The sequence below is a fragment of the Anopheles coluzzii genome, chromosome 2 (assembly GCF_943734685.1).
Source record: "Anopheles coluzzii chromosome 2, AcolN3, whole genome shotgun sequence".
Lineage (NCBI taxonomy): Eukaryota > Metazoa > Arthropoda > Insecta > Diptera > Culicidae > Anopheles > Anopheles coluzzii.
In genome coordinates, this window is record NC_064670.1 from 93147201 (window position 1) to 93168096 (window position 20896).

The 20896-nt window shown below is 44.4% G+C and overlaps 1 protein-coding gene across 8 annotated transcripts in view; it reads left to right on the forward strand.

Moving 5' to 3' along the window:
• The window catches only part of LOC120951803 (protein boule), a 59965-nt gene that overhangs the window by 681 nt on the left and 38388 nt on the right, over positions 1-20896 (forward strand). For 3 of the 8 annotated variants that reach the window (XM_049607126.1, XM_049607127.1, XM_049607130.1), the window contains exon 1: positions 5909-6210. The exons of 4 other annotated variants lie outside the window; for them this stretch is intronic. The gene's annotated coding sequence lies outside the window, so the exon portion shown is untranslated. Of the gene's footprint in view, positions 1-5901; positions 6211-20896 lie in introns of those variants that run through there. One more of the 8 variants, XM_049607131.1, reaches the window with a different exon arrangement.

Consider the following 20896-nt stretch of genomic DNA (forward strand, 5'->3'; position numbering starts at 1 on the left):
CACCCCCTTACCACCCACCCCCACACACACATACACACGCATCACACATTTACTACCAGTCGGGAAAACAACCTTTTCCACGAATCGACCCCTTTTCCCTTTGCCCCGGGTTCTCCTTTATTCGTGCTCTCTTTCTCTCTCTCTCTCTCTCTATCTCTCTCTCTCTCTCTCTCTTCTCTATGGAGTTTGGCAAAAAAAACATGCTTTTACTGCATCCTGGCGCTTTACTTCCGGTTTGTTTGTTTGGCAATTTGTTTGCGGTACGGTTGGCGCACGCGGTCTGCATATCCGGCTCCCCCTCTACCGTCCTGTCCCGGGACCCGGGTTTGCTGTCTATGCCTTGGCTGGCCTCCCTCCAAGTTTCAAGGTGGTAAAACCCCGAAAAGGTCCTTGGTACATGTAACTTACACATTCCTCCCAGTGTGTGTATGTGTATGATGCAAAGAACTCCAAAAGGGGGAAAGCTAGACGAAGGAAGAAGGTGTTTAAGGGAAGAAGGTCGTTTTGTGCCAACAAACCAAAACCCAAAAAAAAAAGAATCATCTAATGAGTTTTCTTGCCTCTTTACCGGTTTTTGGTGGCCCTGGTTTTCCTCTTCCTTCCCATTTTCCCTTCGCCAAGATGTGTGTGTGTGTGTGCCCTCGGTTCGGTGCGCCAAAATTCATGGATTTCTGCCTTTGCTCTGATGACCTCGAGCACCAGAGGGTCCTTCTTTTCGAGGGTTTTTTTTTGGCAAATGGGAACGCATCGTATCAAAACGGGAGGGGAGGGTTGCACATGATGCACGGGGTGCTGCTGTCGGGAACTGCTTTTGCCTTGCCCTATTGATGTGACGTGCTGCGTTGAGCCCATGCCCCCATGATGAAGGTATGCTCTCGAATTTCCGATACGCAAACGAGTTCCCCGTGGCCGAAAAGTGCATCGTGGCGGAATTTTCGCTCAGTACACACATGGGCGCACACAGTACAGCAGCGCGTCATCATCAAAGGCTCACAGGCTCTTCAAAACAGGAAGGGTTTGTTTTTTGGCTTTTAGCTCTCCTTGTTTGTACCGTTTTGGTCGTCATACCTTACGACAACTTCGTACAAAAACAGCAGGACCTGGGAACGACACATTTGTGCAAAAGATGGACACCGAGTGGTGTGTGTGTCCTACATGAAGGGGTGATCTAGCTTCTCACAATGCTTAGCGAAGGGTGGTTGTCTACACCGTATTTTTTGCCACACTCTCTATTAGGTGTGTGCGTGTGTGTGTGTATTGGGAAACAAGGAGCTACTAATTGCTTTTCAATTGTGCTTTCTGTGGAGAGACAGCGACGGGGGACAAGCGCAAGCTAGAACCTGATTCCTGACCGTACCGGAAGACTTGGCTGTGTTTGGTTTTTAATTGTCCAGTTGTCTTTTTTGCCTCGCGATGCTGTGAAGTGCTGAGGTGTTGTTTTGCAGGTCCTTTAAATTGCCGATTGACGGAAGAAGCGGGGAGAAAAAGCGGGCTGAAACTCTGGGTGAAGGGGAATAAAATCATTAACAGTCGTGCCTTTGGCAAGGTGTGTTGCAAGGAGCTCTTTAAATTTCAATTTCAAATAGCAAATCTCAAAATGAAGTGCAGTTTTCGTTGTGTTGGTAGCTTTATTTACTATTCGAATGGTTAAGAGGTTCTCAGCCACAGAGCTTTTGTGTTGAATTGTCAAATATCGATTGGAAATCTTGCAGAATCTTCATTACTGTTGTTCGTCACGTATTTTCTTATAAAGGAAGAACATGAAGAACGTACATTTTTAACCAATTTTTCAGTAATAAATTATCTGCGGCCACGGCAAAAGCCGGAGACGTTCCTTGAAGCACTGAATCGAGATGTCGAAGTTGAAGCAATCCGAGACAGTATTGAAGACAGCCCACATGCGGAACATAGGGTCATACCGACCAGCGCTGGAACGAAGTTGAGCGACCCGTACAGTCTCTCTAGACCTAAGAGTTCGGGATGGTGCATAGATATCGACTCGATGCAACAAAGGCGATGAGTCGATAGAGCCATTTAGCAAACCAGCGAGGAAAGAGCACTATGCATTGCGTCTTCTAACCGAAAGAGGTTCAAGGCCTAGATCAAGATGTTGCAAAATGATAAAATTTAAATGTTGAAAAAATAAATTCTAACAATAGGACCCTTGATGATGATGATGATAAGTCCCACCTCTTTCCCCAACATAGGTTTGAGAAGGACGGACGTATCTTTACGATAATATTACTCTGATAGGTATATTAAAATATTTTGTACGAGCAAGTGGTGGCATCGGAAAACTCTCAGAGAAACTGTTCGAGTCATACACACACCCAAGATGGCCAACAGCTGACATCAAGAAAAAACGGGTCATACTCCATCGAATACAATGGTATTCCCTAGCATCCTTTACGTAGCCCGCCAAGAACCAATAAATGGATCTGGCGCACCACTTATCAGGACACAACTGCGAAATGTATATGGCCAGTTCCACTAGTGCCAACCGCTGGCCCCAGGGTCTCTGGCACCAATTGCAGGCTCCAGGGCACTACCTTCCGAAGCAGGAGAATCTAATGTATCCCTTACGTAGCTCGCCAAGAACCAACTAATGGATCCGGCGCACTACTTATCAGAACACAACTGCAACATGCATATGGTCAGTTTCACTAGTGCCAATGATTGGCTCCAGGGCACTACCTTCCGAAGCAGGTGAACCTAATGTATCTGGAATTGGCCACTTACAATCATCAATGAGTGAATCCTGTTGTGACCTCCCAGACCGTGTGCAAACCGTAAATTCCCCCAAATAGATCGATTATAGGGCAAGCCCTTCACGATTATAGGGGCCCTTCACGATTCTTGTCAGTTTTTTGTATGGAGTTTGACAATTGAAGGCTGAATTCATGTAAACACTCCATACAAAACCACACACAAAACTAGCCTGCGATTTTCAGTCTAGATTATTGTAGCCTCAAAGCTAGAATTAGATTCGAGTACCTGCTAAAAAAATGGAAAAAAACAAGGTGGTGTTTACATTTATCCCAAGGTGCATTAAAGAGATCTGGTGATGGAATCCAAAATCAAGGTGTATGTAGACCAGGTGGTCTCCTAACCTGTTTTTTATAACCAAATTTGAACGTCGATTTTCTACAAGACTTGCTCAATCTCAATCAAGAGGGTGAAAACTTGCTCAATCAGGCGTTCTGGTAGCTTGACGAATATACAAAACATTCTTAAAATCTTCATTCTGAAGCAGAAGCGATAAAAATCAACCTTCTACATACATACACCTTGGGATAAGCCCACCTGTATATTATACCCACTTTGATAGCTGCACGAAAACTGCTATACAATACAAACAGCTGCCAGGCTGAAATTTCAGCCTACGATTTAAAAACCGAAAGGGGCCCAATGTTGAGATAACTTCTGCCGAAAGCCATCGCAGATGAGTGGAAGTTAATTCATAATAAAACATTGATTTAGAACCAATCTCTTATACAATATTTTCAAAGAAGCTTGAGATGAGAGCCATTTTGACGTTCACTTTAGCTATTTGGTAAAAGTTTAAATCTTGCTAAGAACATACTCACTGCTTCTATCAAATGTGTACATTTTTCCATTCTTCTTCTTCTTCTTCTTCTTCTTTGGCACAACAGCCGCTGTCGATGAAGGCCTGCCTGTATCACTAGTGGACTCGCCTTTAAGTGACTTATTTATTACCATAGCAGGTCAGACAGTCCTACGTATGGGGGCACGTTATATTCGGGGCTTGAACCCATGACGGGCATGTTGTTAAGTCGTACGAGTTGACGACTGTAATTTAAATTACTCAAATTACTGAACTGTTCAGCTTAACAGTTATGAAGTCATCACAGGGCGCATTATAGGCTTTCGAAGGCCGCATGTGGCCTACGGGGCTTGGTTTTAGATCCTTGTCTTAGAACATTTCAGGGCGCCTTGATGGACAACTAGAAGTAACTAAGGAATGCTAGACAAAGATCCTGTGTAAATACATAAAAAAAACCACATGTAGCTTTGCCGTAAGTCTTTTCTCGTTTAAAATACTGCTATGGCACCTGTAAAAACGTATAAAGAAAGATTTCTTCCCCAATACACTGTATAGCTTAGACATTGCTCCTTGGGATTACCGTTTATTCTGATTGGTGAAGCATGGTTGTCTCGTTGTCCAGTATTTCTTGAATTACGATGAAGTCAAGCCATTTATTCTAGTATGGATATCGACCAAAGCATCGTGTTTTTACTGGGATCTAAGCTTATTGGTACATAAAAGCAAGAATATTGATACATTTATGCAGGTAATGTTAGGTAGACATTATCCATTGGTAAACCATCTTTCACATTGTAGTATTTCGACACGGCACTAGGTCGACGATGTGCAGAAAATCAGCCAGAATTTAATCGATAAATAGTTTTGAGTAGCATAAAATCTGCCGTCATTTCAATCGGTGAAATCAAACGTTTTAATTGGCCTGTCAAATTAACGTCACTATATCGAACACGTACCAGCTTGTGTGTGTGCTTCAGCGAGCAAAAGCCAGCAACGGTTAGCCAGCCGATAACGGATAGATCAAACCAATATATGTATGCTAGCGAGAACTTCTTGAAAATACAACCAGTCACGCACCAGTATTTGCTTGCACTATGTTGATGTGGCGAACCAGACGATGAATACCATCAACATTGTGCATTATGTTGATGAAATGAATGAATACTTCCAACAAAACGCTCAATTCTGCGCAAATGATGCATATGATATTGATTTCGTAGCATCTTCCTTTCTTCTGTTTCGTAATACCAATCTGCATCAGAGTGCACATAAAACGCAAATTTCCAATTCCCGAAGACGACCTCAACTTTCCGCCCATCGTCTCATCGGGATAATAGCACCCACGATCAGCTCCAATCAGGTTAAAGATGCACAGACTTTACCTACCATTTCGAATTGATATGTAAAATCAGTTCTAGATAAATGGAACTCCGTGCTCTTTCTCTTTCTTCCCTTTGGCGAGATGTGAAAAACCGATCTTACGCAACCTTGTGTGTGTGTGTGTGTGCCTGCGTGCGCCATAAAAGGTGCAATGAAATGCAACACACAGTCAGCGGTTGAACCCGGTGGGAGAGGAGGAGTTTTTAGCCTAATTAATCGCTCCCGCGCTAATGGATCGTGGGGATACGAGTCACGATGGCTGGTAGTAGTACACTTACTAAAATGGGGCTTACCTTTCCTATATTTTCAAACTCCTCCACTGCGTTGTTCTGTGTGTGTGACCTACTTTCTTTGGTGGGCGCCGCCTCCCCGTTGTAGAACAAACCTCCCCAAAATGGACTCACATGATGCGCTACTGCACTCGGAATCGAAATCCCTCCGATTCGAAAACCAATCATTTATTTCAATTTCTTAAAGAAAATCGTCTTGACACAGGTGCATGGTAGGGAGCAATGCCACTACTTTGTTGTTGTCTATGCTTGGGACTGCGAGGAGTCGCTGTGTCAGTGGCTTTGGCCGTTCGTTCATTCACCACACACCTCTCCGGTACAAGGAAGACTTTGCTGATGATGACGATACTGATAATGATGATGATTGGGTGAAAAAAAAACTCTAATACACCGAAAGGTCCCGAACGCCCGAAGGCGCTCGTGCGTGCGTTCGTGTGCATATCCTTTTTGGCGTGTTGTTTTTTTTTAGCTTTGTTTGCAACTTTTCTTTCCCCTGGCGTGGTGCTGCCCAAATGTCAAAGCGGCGCGGGGTGCTGTAGTGTTGTGTGGGTGTGTGGGTCGTCATTTTCCACATACCTACACACGTACAACACTGCCCGGTGCGCGCGCGAGAGAGAGAGAGAAAGAGAGCGTCCGCGCGATGAGTGATCATCTAAGTAGCTCTCGCACCCCCACAGCCCGCGCGAGTGAGTGCCGGTGAGTGGCTAATGGTTTTGCGAGTCGGGGCTGTACGCATCGGATGCCGTTCGCACCGCGTTTAGTACCCAGTTTGCCATTGTATCGACCGTTTACTGTGCGCGCTCTAGTTTCTCTTACCGTAACCTCTGTCTGTGTTTGTGTGCGTGTTTCTATAGCTAGACCAGAAACAGAAATTCTGTGTCTCCGCGTGCGTGCGTGTACATGCGCTTTAGTGTGTGAAGCTGCGTACCACCACCTTTGCATACGCGACTAGGTGCCGACGACGATTTGCTTTAGGTGTGTGTTAGTGCTAGGGTTAGTTCGGTTTTTTGTAGGTCCTATTTTTGATACATTTAGGTGTGCTTTCGTGTGTGTGTGTGCGCCTGGATTGAAGATTTAATGCACACGCTTTTCATAACGCAACGATCTAAAGTGTGCTGTTGGGCACGCGTGTGTTGGAAGACTGTGTTCCCTCCGCACATACACATCTATTAAGCAAACGGTGTGCTGTACCTTTTTCAAGGGTATCCCTTTTTCGTGTGACGATTGGGTGTAGTAGTAGTAGTAGTAGTAGTAGTGGCGCTGTGCGTGCTCTTTGTTGCCTGTATTGCTCGTTGAGACTCTATTGACAAATGGTGAATTCTTTTTTTGCTGCTGTTGCGTGGGTGGCTCTTCACCACGCGACACACACACACACAGCTCGCATTCCGTTAGTGTGTTGTTCCCGGCTCTCTGCTACACACCGCGCACGACGACAGCCGAGTCGTGCATTATTTGCTTCTAATATATTGCCTTTTATGTGTGTGACGTGTGGTCGCGGTTTCAGTTGAAGGCGTGTTGTTATTACAATAAGGGAATGGAATTCGGGTTTTTTATTACCGTGCGCGCGTGTTGCGTTACGACTCGATTAACGATAAAAATGATTTAAAAACTCCAGTAAACAAAAAAAAAACCCGAGGGTGGTGAAACGTCCATTCTATCACAATCCATAAACAATGTGTCAAAAGCAGAAGGGTGTATCTGCATATTTGCATAACGTTTTGGAATGGCGAGCAAAACCGAAAGAGGAAACATTAAATTTGTGTGAAAAAATTGGAAAGAATAGCACACAAAGCGGAGAAGAGTTAATAGTAATGGATAATCATAAATAATAGGGCAGCTATATAATTAACAAACGTACAAAGCGCGCAAACCCCTGCGGGTGACAAATTGGTTAAACAAAACTGTGACGCCCTCTGCCAAAACAGTGGTCAAAATGGAACGCGTGTGGAGGAGCAAGCTTTGCTAACAAAATGTGGAGCAAAAGTGAGAGTGGTTTGTGTGTGTGTGTGCGCGTGGCTCAAACAACAACAAAAACGCCCAGCATGTGCTTTTTTTTTTGGTTCGACGGACGGAAATATCATTTAGTGATTGAAGATGGATTTTTCCCACCGAAGGCCCCGAAAGGGGAAGAGGAAACATTTATAATATCCGCACAAGCACACAAGCGCACACTTACACGGGCGGAAGTGATGCAAAAGTAGTAGTCGCTCCCAACACTGTGTGTGTGTGTGTGCACAGGTAACAAAACGGCAGCAAAACGGTCTTGTGAGTGTTTTCTTTTTCTTTCCCTCGTGACGTGGTGCGGCTGCTGGTGGCAACGGTTGATGTTGTTGTTGATGATGTTGTGCTCTCTGTGATGCATCCGATGCGCGTTTACCACCACTTCCAGGTGCAACAGCAGCAGCAGCATCGCGATCTCGCTGCGATAGTTTGCTTTCTTCTCTCTCTCTCTCTCTCTCTCTCTCTCTCTCTCTCTCTCTCTCTCTCTCCCCATACCCACACACACACACCCCTTTCTCTACTTTTTCCCTGTGTATAAAGTGTTTTGTTGCTCGTGCCAGGTGAAAGTGAAGACGGCGAACTTGTCGGCAAACGTCGTCGCTGTCTCTTGGTGTGTGTGTTGGTATTCTATGATGCGCGTGTGAGGTGAGATGAACGATAACACGAACCCTGTGCGGTTTCTAACCAGTTGAGATGCTGGTGTGTGCAGTTGCTGTAATTTGCACACATCGGTCATGTTCAGCATCTATCGCACGCTCTCTCATCCCCTGGGCACTGTGTGTGGTAGTGCGTTTAGCGCCTACAAACCTTTTTGTCGCATTTGGCAGCGATTCTGGTGTGTTTTTGCTGCTACCTGATGGCCGCCTCTTTGCTGTTGCCCTTCAGCACCTTGTGCTGATGTGTGTGTACCTTTATGCGGGTTGCTTTTGCTTTTGCTGTATTAATGTAATAAACATCCCACACACAGAAGACTGCATTTCGGCCCGAAGTGTGGCTGCCTCCGGATGTGCTCTTAGTACACCACTACTAACACTGTCGATGCGACAGATGTCGCGCTCTCTAAAGTGTGTTTGTTGCGTCGTTTCAACCGTGCGCCTACTAATACACACGGGTCCCCGACTGTGGCTGTGTGTGGTGCCCTCCCGGGGTATTGCAAATGCGGAAGGGCGGGGGAGAGAACCCTTTTCGATCTTACGCCATGTGCATTTTATGACCGTGTGTGTGTGTGTTTTTTTTTGGGAGGGTGTACCACAGTAGCAAAACACATTGCAATATATACGCGATGGATGGTTTCGTTTGAATTACGCAGCCTAAATGTCTCGATTGCTATCCATCTTCGCTGTTTGCTCCCGGTGGCGCCGCACACCACTCAGGTGCGTTGGCTAGAATATGTCAATCACTACTCACGACTCGTGTGTTAGTTGCGGGGGTCTTGTTTGAACTTTGAAGCAGGCCGGTCTTTGTACCTGCCTTGCCGCCAGTCCGTGAGGGTCCGGGAGAAGGGGTGGGTTTTAGAGCAAATAATTAAACACCAAAGGGCCAACGCACCGAAAAGCAATAACGTACTATCGAGCACAGAGCGGTAGCAGTAAAGTAGTGCATATGGCGAGTTTGATTAAGAGATTTGAGTCAATGTATTTGAACTCACCAGTGTACCAGAAGGTACTTAATGAGTTAATTAGTCCTAGTTGTCAAGAAATAATTTGTTTACGCTATTACGATGTAGTAGTAACGAATTATTTTCGCCCCTTTTGACATTTGACAATTTTGACATTCGAGAGAACTCACTCGAACGATTTTTGTATCGTTTGACATGTTGCATTCCCGTTGGAGTAAAGGTTGCTAGATTCTAGTTGATGAATCAAAAATTGGCATCGTATCTCGAATTGAGTAGTCAAATTAGACAGAGTTTCTGCCGACCACTTAAACAGGCGAAAACGCGCCTCGTACGACATAACAACATGCCCGTCATGGGTTCAATCCCTGAATAGATCGTACGTAGGACTGACTATCCTGCTATGGTAACAATAAGTCACTGAAAGCCAAACTCACTTCACTAGTGGGTACAGGCAGGCCTTAACCGACAGCGATTGTTGTGCCAAAGAAGAAGAAGAAGAAGAAGAAGTTCAAAACATATTGGTCCAGGTTTTTCCCGCGTTTTCTTGGATGCTTCATAGCAACACACTAGTTTTCCTCGACATGAATAGCTCTCTAAGCTGATTGTTCCTTGAAGAATCACTTTAGAGAGATTTCACTGTATATCAATAGACAAATTTAATACATTTCCAAAAAAATTATGTAAATAGTTCATTTCAAATAGGTTTTTACTTAATAAGTTTAGTTTACATGCACTCCATCCGCCGGTTGCTCTGACCAACTGCCAACAATTCTAAAACAGGTACAAAAAAGACAACAACGAGGTATACGAAAGAGTACATAAGTAGTGTACATAAGTGTACATATATACCTACGGTAATGGATGAATGGAGAAGTTACTTCGAAGAGACATATCAGACGTAAAAAGCAAATTTTACTGTCAAGGACCTATTTTTGTAGCTATCTAACTTATTAAACTAAGTTGAGAGCTTATCAACTGCCACTTTGAGAATTGGTTCGCCATAGCAATTATCAATATGTTCCTATTTCTTCGGAGATATTGCGAGATCTTTCCATTCGAACAGCTAAATTTGCTATCATAGTAAAACATTCTTACCATGACCGTCAGCGCCATCTGGTGCAATCAGCAAAAACTAACCGGTGTACTATTCTTAAATGTAAACCATTAAAATAAATGTAACACATTCACTTTCAACGGCTCTGTTGTACTCGTCGGTGCCGGTGGTCTGGTGGGCGATTACCATAGATGGCACGAGCATTCTGCCCTATTCTTGACCCTTCATTTATTAACTGTATCTGGGCAACATCTTATACATTGACGCGGACCCTTTCGGTCCACCATATTCATCGCCTTCCGTGGCACTCACTCCACAGAGGAGTCCGCTTTTCGAATTCAGTGTACGATTGCGGTCGTGCGCCGTGTGCGATGATGTCTTACTTGAATTGTGCGATGAGAGAGCGCTGGTTCGCGCCCGCACCCGTGTGTCCCGGCCGATCATCACACTTATTGTCCGTCCCATCCCCATCTCGATGCAGCTGTGAGTTCGTTAGCTCCCTTTGCTTACCCTCCTGCTTATCCCCCCCCCCCCCCCCCGGTACGATGTGTGTACCCACCCACCTCCCCCGGGTTCGTTCAGTGTCGCTGTTTTTGTCGTCCATCGGTGTCAACCGAAAACAAGCGAATCGCCAGCACCTATTTTTAAAAACGAAATTAGCCATAAAAGCGTGTGGCATACAAGACAGAAGATGCAAGACAGGGCGCGAGCGCGCGAGCACGATCTCGCTCGCGTTCCTCGCGGATAAAGCGTGGTGTGTAAAGTGGCCGCCCCCCTGTCCGTCCGCGTCGCCCGCACGATGAACAGCAAGATGCGGACGAGATACAAACAACCACTTCCCGTAGGTGTGTGCTGAAGAAGGGGAGGGAGTGTTAGAGAAAGGGGTGCTTCGGTGGGGGCTCTGATGAGACAATCGGTTGATATCTCAGAGTGTGTGTGTGTGTGCTTGTTTTTTTCGGTGACTATTGTACAGGGGACTATTGCGCGGGATGTCACGGGATCGAAGGGCAAAAAGAGCTCTAGAGTGGGACGGGGATGGGGTAATTTTATGCGAAACAGAAATACACACACAATAGAGACACTCTCGGCAGGAGGTAGGGTGGTCCTGGTGCCTGGTGGAATGATTGGTGGGATGAAATTATGCTTTTTTTACTGTTTTTGATTCAACTCCCTTGTCCTTCCCTACCTTCTACATTGGACAAAGTTGTTAGAGAGGAAAGAGGGCTGCTTGAAACGTTAAAAAAGTAATTCGGAAAAAAACAACAAGAAATAGGAAATAGGAAAATAAGATAGAGCAAGCGAGAAAGAGCGTGAGAGTGAAATGCAAGGTGGATCGTTCAGCAAGACCGCGAACCCCCCCGGGAAAGGGTGGGTTGCGATGGAAATCTATGAGTGCTTGATGCATTTTCGTGCACAGGAATGCGTGAGCACCACTCACTCTTTTTTCCGGTCTCCCAACTCACGCTCTCTAAACGGAGCTCTCTCTCTCTCTCTCTCTCTCTCGTGAGCAGTGAGCGAGAATGAGTGCCCGCTTTTCCTCGGAACGAGCGAGCTCTCATCTTCTCGTTGAGCGGGGTTGGGAAACGTTAACAGCGATGCCCGTTTTTTCCTCTGCCATAATTCGCCACAAAGGGTACGCTTGCAGCACACTTTTTTCCGACGTTTTTCCTCGATAATTGTGTGTATATAGTTTCCGATTTCGGCAAAAGGGAAAACTTGTCACCAAAACGATGATGTTATTTCATCCATCGCTTCTCTCCCTCTTTTTTATGCTTTCTCAACCGTTTCCAAAGTTTAACTAAAGCGACTGATACAACAGTTAAACGGATTAGGTGGAGAAATGTATTTCTGTAGATTTGATTTCGGCCCCATTCGGTTCTCGCTTTCCTCGCTTTTATTTTATTAAATCAGCGCTCGGCGTGGTCACACATCCATGCAGAAAAGGATAAAAATTATGCTAAATGCTTCCCCACACGGGTTGGATTGGACGAGTTTGGCGGGCGAGAACGTTCTAGCCCCCCCCCCCCCCCCTTTTTTTAAAGCGTTTCCTCGTCCCGTGTGTTTCCCCGTGCACGTGCAAATCGTACGGCGGAAATCCAACCGATGAAACGCGGACTAACTTTTCGGGCAAACTTTGCTGAAACTATGCGATACATTTGCTTAGCTTCCTCTTCAACACCCCCGTCCTAGTACCGCGTTTTCCCCCTCTTTCACACACCCACCCATGCAGCACAATTGGATATGGAAATTCCAACGGTGTGTAGAACCAAGCGATCGTGTTCCAGGTTCGTTGGAAAATTCTTCGCTCCTACCACAGTTCGGTTGGGAGGATGTGATGGTGGTTAGAAGGCGGATTGGGGGTCTGTGGAGATTAAAAGAGCGAAGTGAGGATCGGTTTTCGCTTCCAGTTTTTGAACAAAATGTAGGGCAAAGTGTCTCGGGCTGGTGGTGGTGGTGATGGTACACGGTGCTACGATAAGTGAAATCTCACTGGAATTTCTCCAGACACACACACACGCGCACACACACAGGACGCTCTAGACTGTGCGGTAGACCGGCTGGCCTTTGAAGACGTCGCTGTGCTGTGAGCAGCATTATGTAAAATTATGCATTTTATGCAATTATCGTCCCACATCGTTACCGGTGGTGGCACACGCTCCACACACACTCTCAGCGACACTAACCTCCAGTACAAGGAGACCGAGCACGATCTGTCTGCCTGTCCGGACGGGGTGCGGCGCCTGCAGGGGAGACTCTCCGAGTAATAATTAAACGATCGTTTTCTGGTTCTGAACGAGCGTCTCGTGGCAACTTGACTTTACACTCGGGTGTATGCTTTTCCGTTGCCGACGGGTTGCCCTGGACACAAACACACACAAAAAAAATACAACCAACAGTTGGTGAACCTCCTGTTTGAGAGGATGTACTTGTTTGTGTGAAGTCAAGCCGGCTGACGGAGTAGATAATTTGATGAAGGACTCGGAGAAATGAGTGAATTTTGCTTCGAAAATCTATTTGCAATTTATTCAAATTGCATGCGGTTCAACGCAAAGAAGGTGCCCTTTGTAATGAAGCATTGCACAAAATTAATCAACCAGATGGTTACGACGTTGTGGATTTAGAATGAAATGCTCTTGTTTGACTTTCGTTGTTACACCCAAGTCATAAATATTTCACTCCAAGTCAACTGTTTTGTTCAGAATGTTTTATTTTGATCAAACTGTTTGTTCCAAAACTCGTCAATTTGAGTCACACAATTTATAATTTTTTACTAGAGTAACAAGAATATTATAATTGTGAATGTTTTAATGAAGTCATTTACATTGTTATGCATTCTCAGGAGTTAAAAATGCTTCATCAGTTTTTCCTTCAGTAACAATGAAGTTACAGGCTTTAAAGATCTTCTAAAATAACATAAACCTGGTGAAAATGGTTGACTTACAGACAAAAATAGGTGTCTTAAAGCCAAAATGTAGCCACAATGCCTGTATCTTGTACGGATGGTGGAGGATGTGTGCTTTGTGTAAATGCTTTTTTGCGTATTAATTCATACTTCTACTAAGTATTATGAAGCTGCACAAAAATGTGTAATTTTTGAAGTTAAACAACTGTGTTTTTTTTTTTATTCATTTCAGTTCAGTATCATATTAGTATATTTTCAACTACTGTTTATTCGTTTCATAATACTAATTTCTCTAGTACCTCCTTGTAGCAATACTCAAATACTTAGCAATGCCTAAATACATTTGATGTTTGATTATTGCTCGATCGAATAGAAAATGGAGTTGCCAGTCCACCAATACTGGGCCTTATTGTGTAACCCAAGCTTCGATAATTGGGTCCTCCCCGCGAGTGTGTCCTGCTGGTTCTACCAGGAGCGCACCAAACATAACCTACATTTCTCCATCTCTCCAATCGCTCGCGCTCTCGGTGGAAAACTGTCCTTTTGCTTCTTCTCCCCGTTTATGACAACCCTCGCCAATAGTTTTTGCGAGCACACAACACTCACGCTGCCGGGACACAGATGTGCCGTTCTAATCGATATTTTCTCAATGGTGTCCAAGACTGGAACAGCAAAGGCACGAGATATTCTGCATCCGTCAGCAGATATTCCGTACTGCTCTTTGTAGTACTTTTGTGTGTTCGCCAGTGTGTTCGATATGGACAGACTCCAGCATCCTGGCTCAGATTGGAGATGAAATGGACGCTTGTGGTTCGCGCACGTGAGAAATGCGCTTTGTTTTTATGATGCTTCTTCTGTATGATGCTCGCTCACCTACCTCACCAGGTGGTAGAATGAATGAGCTTCCAGCGCGCTCTAACCGAATTAATTACAATCAGGGCCATAAACTGACGATTTGTTGGGGGTAAACTGTTGTTTACAGTAATCTTAAAAGTTGCTGATAATGGTGCCGAGTGAGACCGGTGGACGACCCGTCGGGAAACGATATCAAACCGAAAGGGAGGTCCTTTGATAATGAACGCGACCACCCCTCACTGGTATCGTTTGAATGAACCGGGAACATATCTTATCACATTCGTGTGTACACTGATAAACGGCATAATCTTTCCCCATGGGGTTGGTCAATGCTGTTGTGTCCGACCGGTTAATTTTTATCATTTCTCTGCGACAGTAAGCCTGGTGGTGGAATGTTGATTGATACGTTTGTTTTTGTTTAAGCGTTGTTGCATTCCCGTTAGTAGCTTGAAATTCTATTCTTAATAGGGAGTTTTGTGACCCAAATGGGAAATTTAAATGTAATTAAAACTGCATCCAAACAACTGTGCTAATACAAGGTGTATTAATAGTTATGGATCTAAGTGGATAAAAAGTAATTTTTTGCACAACTTAGATAGAGTCCTTAGAAGTTATAGTCAGGCAATGCCACCATTTAGTAAACAAATTGCAAATAAATTAAATTTAACATGGACTTGAGTTCATCCAATAATTCCTGAACAGCATATTAAGATTTTTACTTTATTAGGAGAGCAAAACCCTTTTTAAAAAGACGTTTCTAATTCCAAACGCCCTCTTTTGGCAAATGTCAAAAGTAAAGATAGGACGCTGTTTTACATTTAAAACCCCTTTCCCATTGGTACATTCCTTACTCTAGGACAGATACTAAATCCATGCAGACTTTCTTGCCAACCATGCATAAAATTCGTTTAAACCCTTGCATGAGCAAATTCATTCTAAATTAATTAATTCTGTGCATTTCGTAATCCTTCCGCCGCGTCTCGCTCCAAAAAAACATGATTTGTTGGCGAGAATGATACGGAACGAAACGGAACTTACTTGGAAGTGTAGAAACTCAGAGCTTTTCTTCGATTTGACTGTGCCAAGAGAAATTCCTCTCAAGTTCCCAATTCCTCCCAAGTTACCCCTGCACGACTTGCAGCATCATAGGTATGTTACGGATCAAGCCGCTTTTACGGGGAAACATTTAAAAGCGAGGCTTGGATTTACTGCAGTTGAGTTGATATCAAGCGGTTGTCGTTTGTCTGCCGCCGCTGTACGCGACGGTAAGGAAGGAGAATTAATCATTGCTTAATTTTGTGTTCTCGCACGGCTTGAATTATTTTTCTTAAGTGTACATTTGCACAATTACTCTTGCTTTAGGACTGTAACAATTTTGGCAACGAAAGCTATTTGCTTTATATATTGTTAAACACCTTTGCCGAAGGCTCTTGTGTTTACTAGGTACATTACTGTTGTGTTTGTGTGTGTCTTTGGTAAGAAAGTAGTTGCAGTACTTGCTGTGCAATTGATAATGATAGGCATTGCTGCAATTTTTGACCCGAAATGAGAAACGAAAACAAAAAAACATATAACAGCACACGAAGAAGCTACACCATTTGTCTGACAACATCAAGTAGAAAAGAACCGGGAAGAAAGCAAATGAATGCATGTGTAGCAGAGACGGGGTACACTTCGCTGCGGTGTTGTGGGATTGTTTTGCCCATTTACCAACCCCATCACGCGACGCTCTTCCGCTCAAACGGCCGTGTTGTACGCTTGGTTTTGTGTCAACTATTGGTCGGTCGGTTGGTTGGTAGCGCTGTGGGCCAGAGGCGCACGGACGAGCGACGAGCGGGAATGATAATCACTTTTTGGTTGATTTTTCGCTCGAACACAATTAAAAATAGCCCTTGTGAAAATCGTCGTCCCCACCATCACCTCATTGCAGCAGATTTGTGTCGTTTGCAAAAACTTCTTCGTCCTCTTCTTGTTCTGCGCGATCATCATACACGGGTGGTGTGTTGCGGCGCGAAAGGGAAATGAAAGTGGCTTCTTTTAATTCTATTTTGCGGAATCCGAATCAACGCCATCACCACCGTTACCATGCTCCTGTAGTAGTTCCCGCGGGGTGGTAGGTGAACCTTTGGCACGAAGGTGATGAAAGAATAAAGAGATGAGGAGTAAATGGCATCAAACCTAGGCGGCACAACAGTCACAGATTAAATTGTATCATTTAAGAAAAGCTACAAAACGCTTAATGGGTAGCAAATATGGTAAGAGAGAGAATTTAATAAGAAGGTGGAAATATGGAAAGCGGCAAGTTTGTTGAATTAAACGCACTTTTTCGTGTATTTGTGAGCAAGGGGAGGTCTGAATAAATACGTTGGGTTCAAGAAATGATCAAATTAAAAGTGATGCATATAGCATTTTAACCACCTTACTTGCTGTTGGCGAAGACGCGAAGGTAAAGGGGAGAGTGAGCAGTGTGCGATATTTAAACTGTTTTCCCTCCCGGTGGCCCTGTAAATGTGTATGTTCGGTTTGGCGGTCCATCTCCTTCCGACACGCGCCACCGAAAGGCTGGTTCGCTCGATGAAACATTTTTCCCTATTTTTTCTACTACCCTACTCCCCGAAAACCCGCTTGCAGCCGTATTATGCACAACCATTATACCCGCAGCATTTGCGGTTGCTGCTTCAGAGTGATGAAAATTTGCTGAAATTACGACTCGTATATACATACACACTGTTCCATCTCTCCCTCTCCTGCTGCCTTGGTGTGCAGTTGGCTTGGTAGAGAGGGAAAGGTTTGGTACAGATATTGTTTAATTCAACTATAATGACACATTTTTTGGCTCATTTAAAGGAAGAAGAGCGTGCTGCCGACCGCCGGAGAGATGGTTTCCGCATTTCTTCGGCGAGAAACGAGAAGTATAGAGATTAGTCAAGACATGCTAACAGGTTTTTTCATACAGTCGGGTAGACATTTCCCAACAAATATTCTCTAAACAAATTATGTTTTGCTTTTTAAATTGGCAAAAAACCATAAATTGATGCACCCAAGTCAGAAGGAGTATGTGTTATACTGATGTGTCGTGTGCTAATTTGTGTATCTTGTCAAATCATCTTCAGACACATACGGATTCCTCTCCGAATGTCGAATAAAATTGTCATGTGTAGTTGACATTTGCGGCTTTAAATTATCGGCCTTATTATTTAAAATCTGTTTCTTTGACACGAGGGACGGTTTGACGATGCTAACTAAGTAGTTTTCAAATGTTCCATTATCTTTAACTTCTACCAAATCATGGAGAAATGAATAAGTTTTTAAGAGTTTTTCTCAATGATATAAGATGGGATTCGATCGTTTGACTTCTGTTGTGCTTGACCAGCAGCATTTACTTACGGCTATTTATGGCAGCGTCAAGCTGTGCCGTTTAATTTAAACCATACTCAGCGTAAATAATGTACATGATTGCAACATTACCACAGCTATACAGCTTTGTGGGTTTGTTTTGTAAATTTGGTTAAAGAAGGTCACTCCCGGTTCTTGAAATTTAATAATAAAATATCTAATATCATTGACGATACACTTGAAACTTTAACGAAGAATATTTGTGACGCGTGCTTTACATTTTATTAAAATATTTGCATAATATTTCACCGACCACCGGTAACAGTTACCGACTGCTAGCAAAACTTAACTTTTTTCCAAAACAATTGCTAACATTGTATCTAGCGCAATGCGCTTCGCTTTTTTGTTGCTCACTTCTGTTCTTCTAAAAAGGCATAATTTCTTCCGAGCCGCCGCCACTACCACCATCCGTTATAACTTTATCCAATTCATCACAGCATGAACCTCTGGGTTTTTTTTTCTTCTGTTCTTGCCTAACCGTACAGTTTGAGATTCGGGAAAGGTTGCCTACACTTGCCGATTACCCTACGGGCTTTCCCTCCTATCATCTGACCTTCAGCATTCATTACGCGCTTTATCAGCAGCGAACCGCAGCGACGGCGTCGGCGTTATCGCCGGTTGATTTATGTTGGAAAATTGTTCACTCAAAATTTATTTCATTTGAAGCGCTTCTTCGGGAGCAGGGAGCAAAAGAACCGTGTAGATTAACTATGTGGGTGTGTGTGTGTGTGCTCTGCTATCACGCAGTTTATAATGTTTATCTTCAACTCTATGAAATTGGATAAAAGGCGGCATGCTTAAGATTTTAATGAGCGTGTGTTTACATTGCTTTCGCGCGTACAAATTTGCCAATCAAATTAATGTGTGTGTGTGTGTTTTGGGCAAACTTTTATCAAGAATTACTACATCAAGCTGCATAATTAGCAATTATTTTCGGATGAAAATGATACATCTTTAAATATACGCCGAGCAGAAGCTGGGAATGAGTCACCGACACAAGAAAGCAAATGCCGGAAACACGTTGGCCACTCTCCTCTGGCGGTCGCAAACCGTTTGTCAGCCAACTTTCATCGCACTTGCTGTGTGTTTGTGTGCGTGTGCGTAGTTTGTTGTACAGAATGGACCTGTTCAGGCACTTGCCCTCGGGTTAGGGCCCCTCGGGTTAGGCGGGATGAATGCCGCCTTCTCCTGGTCATCTCACAACCATCACCACCGTCAGCTGATGATGGTGGCGACGGGTGACGATGGGCGGCGTTTGCCGGGTGAAGTGAAGCTTTCGCACTCGAATCCGACCTTAAGTCACTCACCATCCTCCTTCCCTGTCCCGTGAAGCGGTGAGCTTACGAGTCATGTACCAATGCAAACGCTGTTGGCGCTCTGCGGACACTGGCGCGAAACCGGCGGAGACGGACGGCAGAAATTTCTCCTCGCGGCCCAAAACAGACCTGTGTGTCGACTGCGTTTTTTTTGTGCGTGAGTCGCTGTGTAGATGTTGTTAAGTGTGTGTCCCCGCTGTGCGAGTTGGTTGGAGTTGGTGTGATCCGGTTTTTGATTTTAGGTCGTCCGCTTGTTGAGAGTTAAAACTGCGAGAGTTTCAAGATACTCCCAAGAGTAAGAGAATGACTGAGGGACACCAGCCGGAGTGTGTGTGTGTGAAGGGTTTAAGGGGGTGTCCTCTGTAGTATGATTAGTTGGGTAGCTTTATTTGAAGATTTTATCAAGCAACGGCAGGTGCAACAGCAACAGTGTGTGTTGTGCGGACTTTATCGCACAATATCGTTTACAAAATTGCGCTGCCGTGGCACTAATTGCATTTGATGCATTTTTTTCTCGGAGGCGTACCCAACCTTGAGTGTGGGTTTTTTGTTATAAAACGCTTCTAGAGATTGTTGTTACATTAATCGTGCTGTTGGCGCTACAAGCTGAATGGTGTATTAGCTTTAATTTACACTTTAAACGAAACGTCAAGCTGAACTATTCAATATTGATCATTAAATGAAACAAATGCTGCAATATTATTTACGTCTTTTACTCAAAATGTATAAATTTTCTGGATAATAGTTGCGCTTGAATTGAAAGTGGCAGTCATCTACATAGCTCTATTAACCGTTCCGACGATCCAAACGATGCTTCTGTGCATGCTGTAGAAAATCAATAAATGCGAATATCTAAAATATTTGCTCATTTAAAAAAAATCTTCCAATCATTCGTAATTAACATTCCCAGCTGATGTTGTTACACGTCAATTAATGAACGATTGGAAAGAGTGGGATGGAGAAATGCCCAGCATTCTCTCGATACAATGTTGCTGAAACGTCTTCCTCGGGGGAGGGCGCCGATGTTACCTACATCGCATGCTGATGAGCGCATTCGTATCGCACCGTATCGTTCCATCCTGAACAGATCGCATGGAGCGCTGCTTAGGCACACACTCCCAGGAATGCAATGCTTTACGTGTTCACGATTACCCTCCGCTGTGGTGTGGGTTTGTGTGCGCGTGAGTGGTCGATTAAACCGAGCAACAGCACACAAAAAAAGCGACAACGATCAGTATTTGCTCAACAGCAGCATGCACGCGCGCGCGGAGCACACGCGAAAGCTCGACGCGCGTCTTGAGCGCTTTTTTGCTCCCGCTGTCCCAGCCCTTAACGCTCAGCGTCTTCTCTCCCCTCGCGCTTGACTGTTGGGGAATTTGTTTGTTTGATGGTTTTGCTTGCTTTGCCCCGTCTTCTCTTCTCCAATGAGCGCCCAGTTGCGCCCGTGCGTGTGTGTCTTGCGCGCGAGAGAGAGTGTGCTTCCATCCTTTCACTTTCCACCTATTGAAGCGGCCCACTGCCTGGATTGGATGCCCCGCGTGTGCGTGTACTGCCCGCGGGCGATTAGGCGAGCTCCCAAACGGGGCTGACTGATCAGGTCGATCGCGGCCGGTCGGTGGCCCTATAATTCCCCGCCTTCCGAGACACGATCGGATGATGAATCAGATAAGGAGATGATGTTAATCTGTATGTGCGTTTGAACGATCTACACTAGCGGGCAGGAACAGTTTCCTATAATTATGAAGTTAAATAATTAATGCATATTTCCTCTAGTTTTACAGTCACATAATCCCTGATTAATTTTGTTTAGTGTGCCTCAAAGTTAATCAAAAGTTGTTTGGGGCACTACTCTCATCACTTTGATTTAAATGCTGAAGCATTTGCTCTGGAACTAATTATCCTGGACCATAATTTTAATCACACTTCCACCACTGCCCACAGAAAACCTCACGAAAACCCTTGGTGGACAGTAATGACTCTGTAAAAGTAACATTTTACTCCCCGAGGGGAAAAAGCCA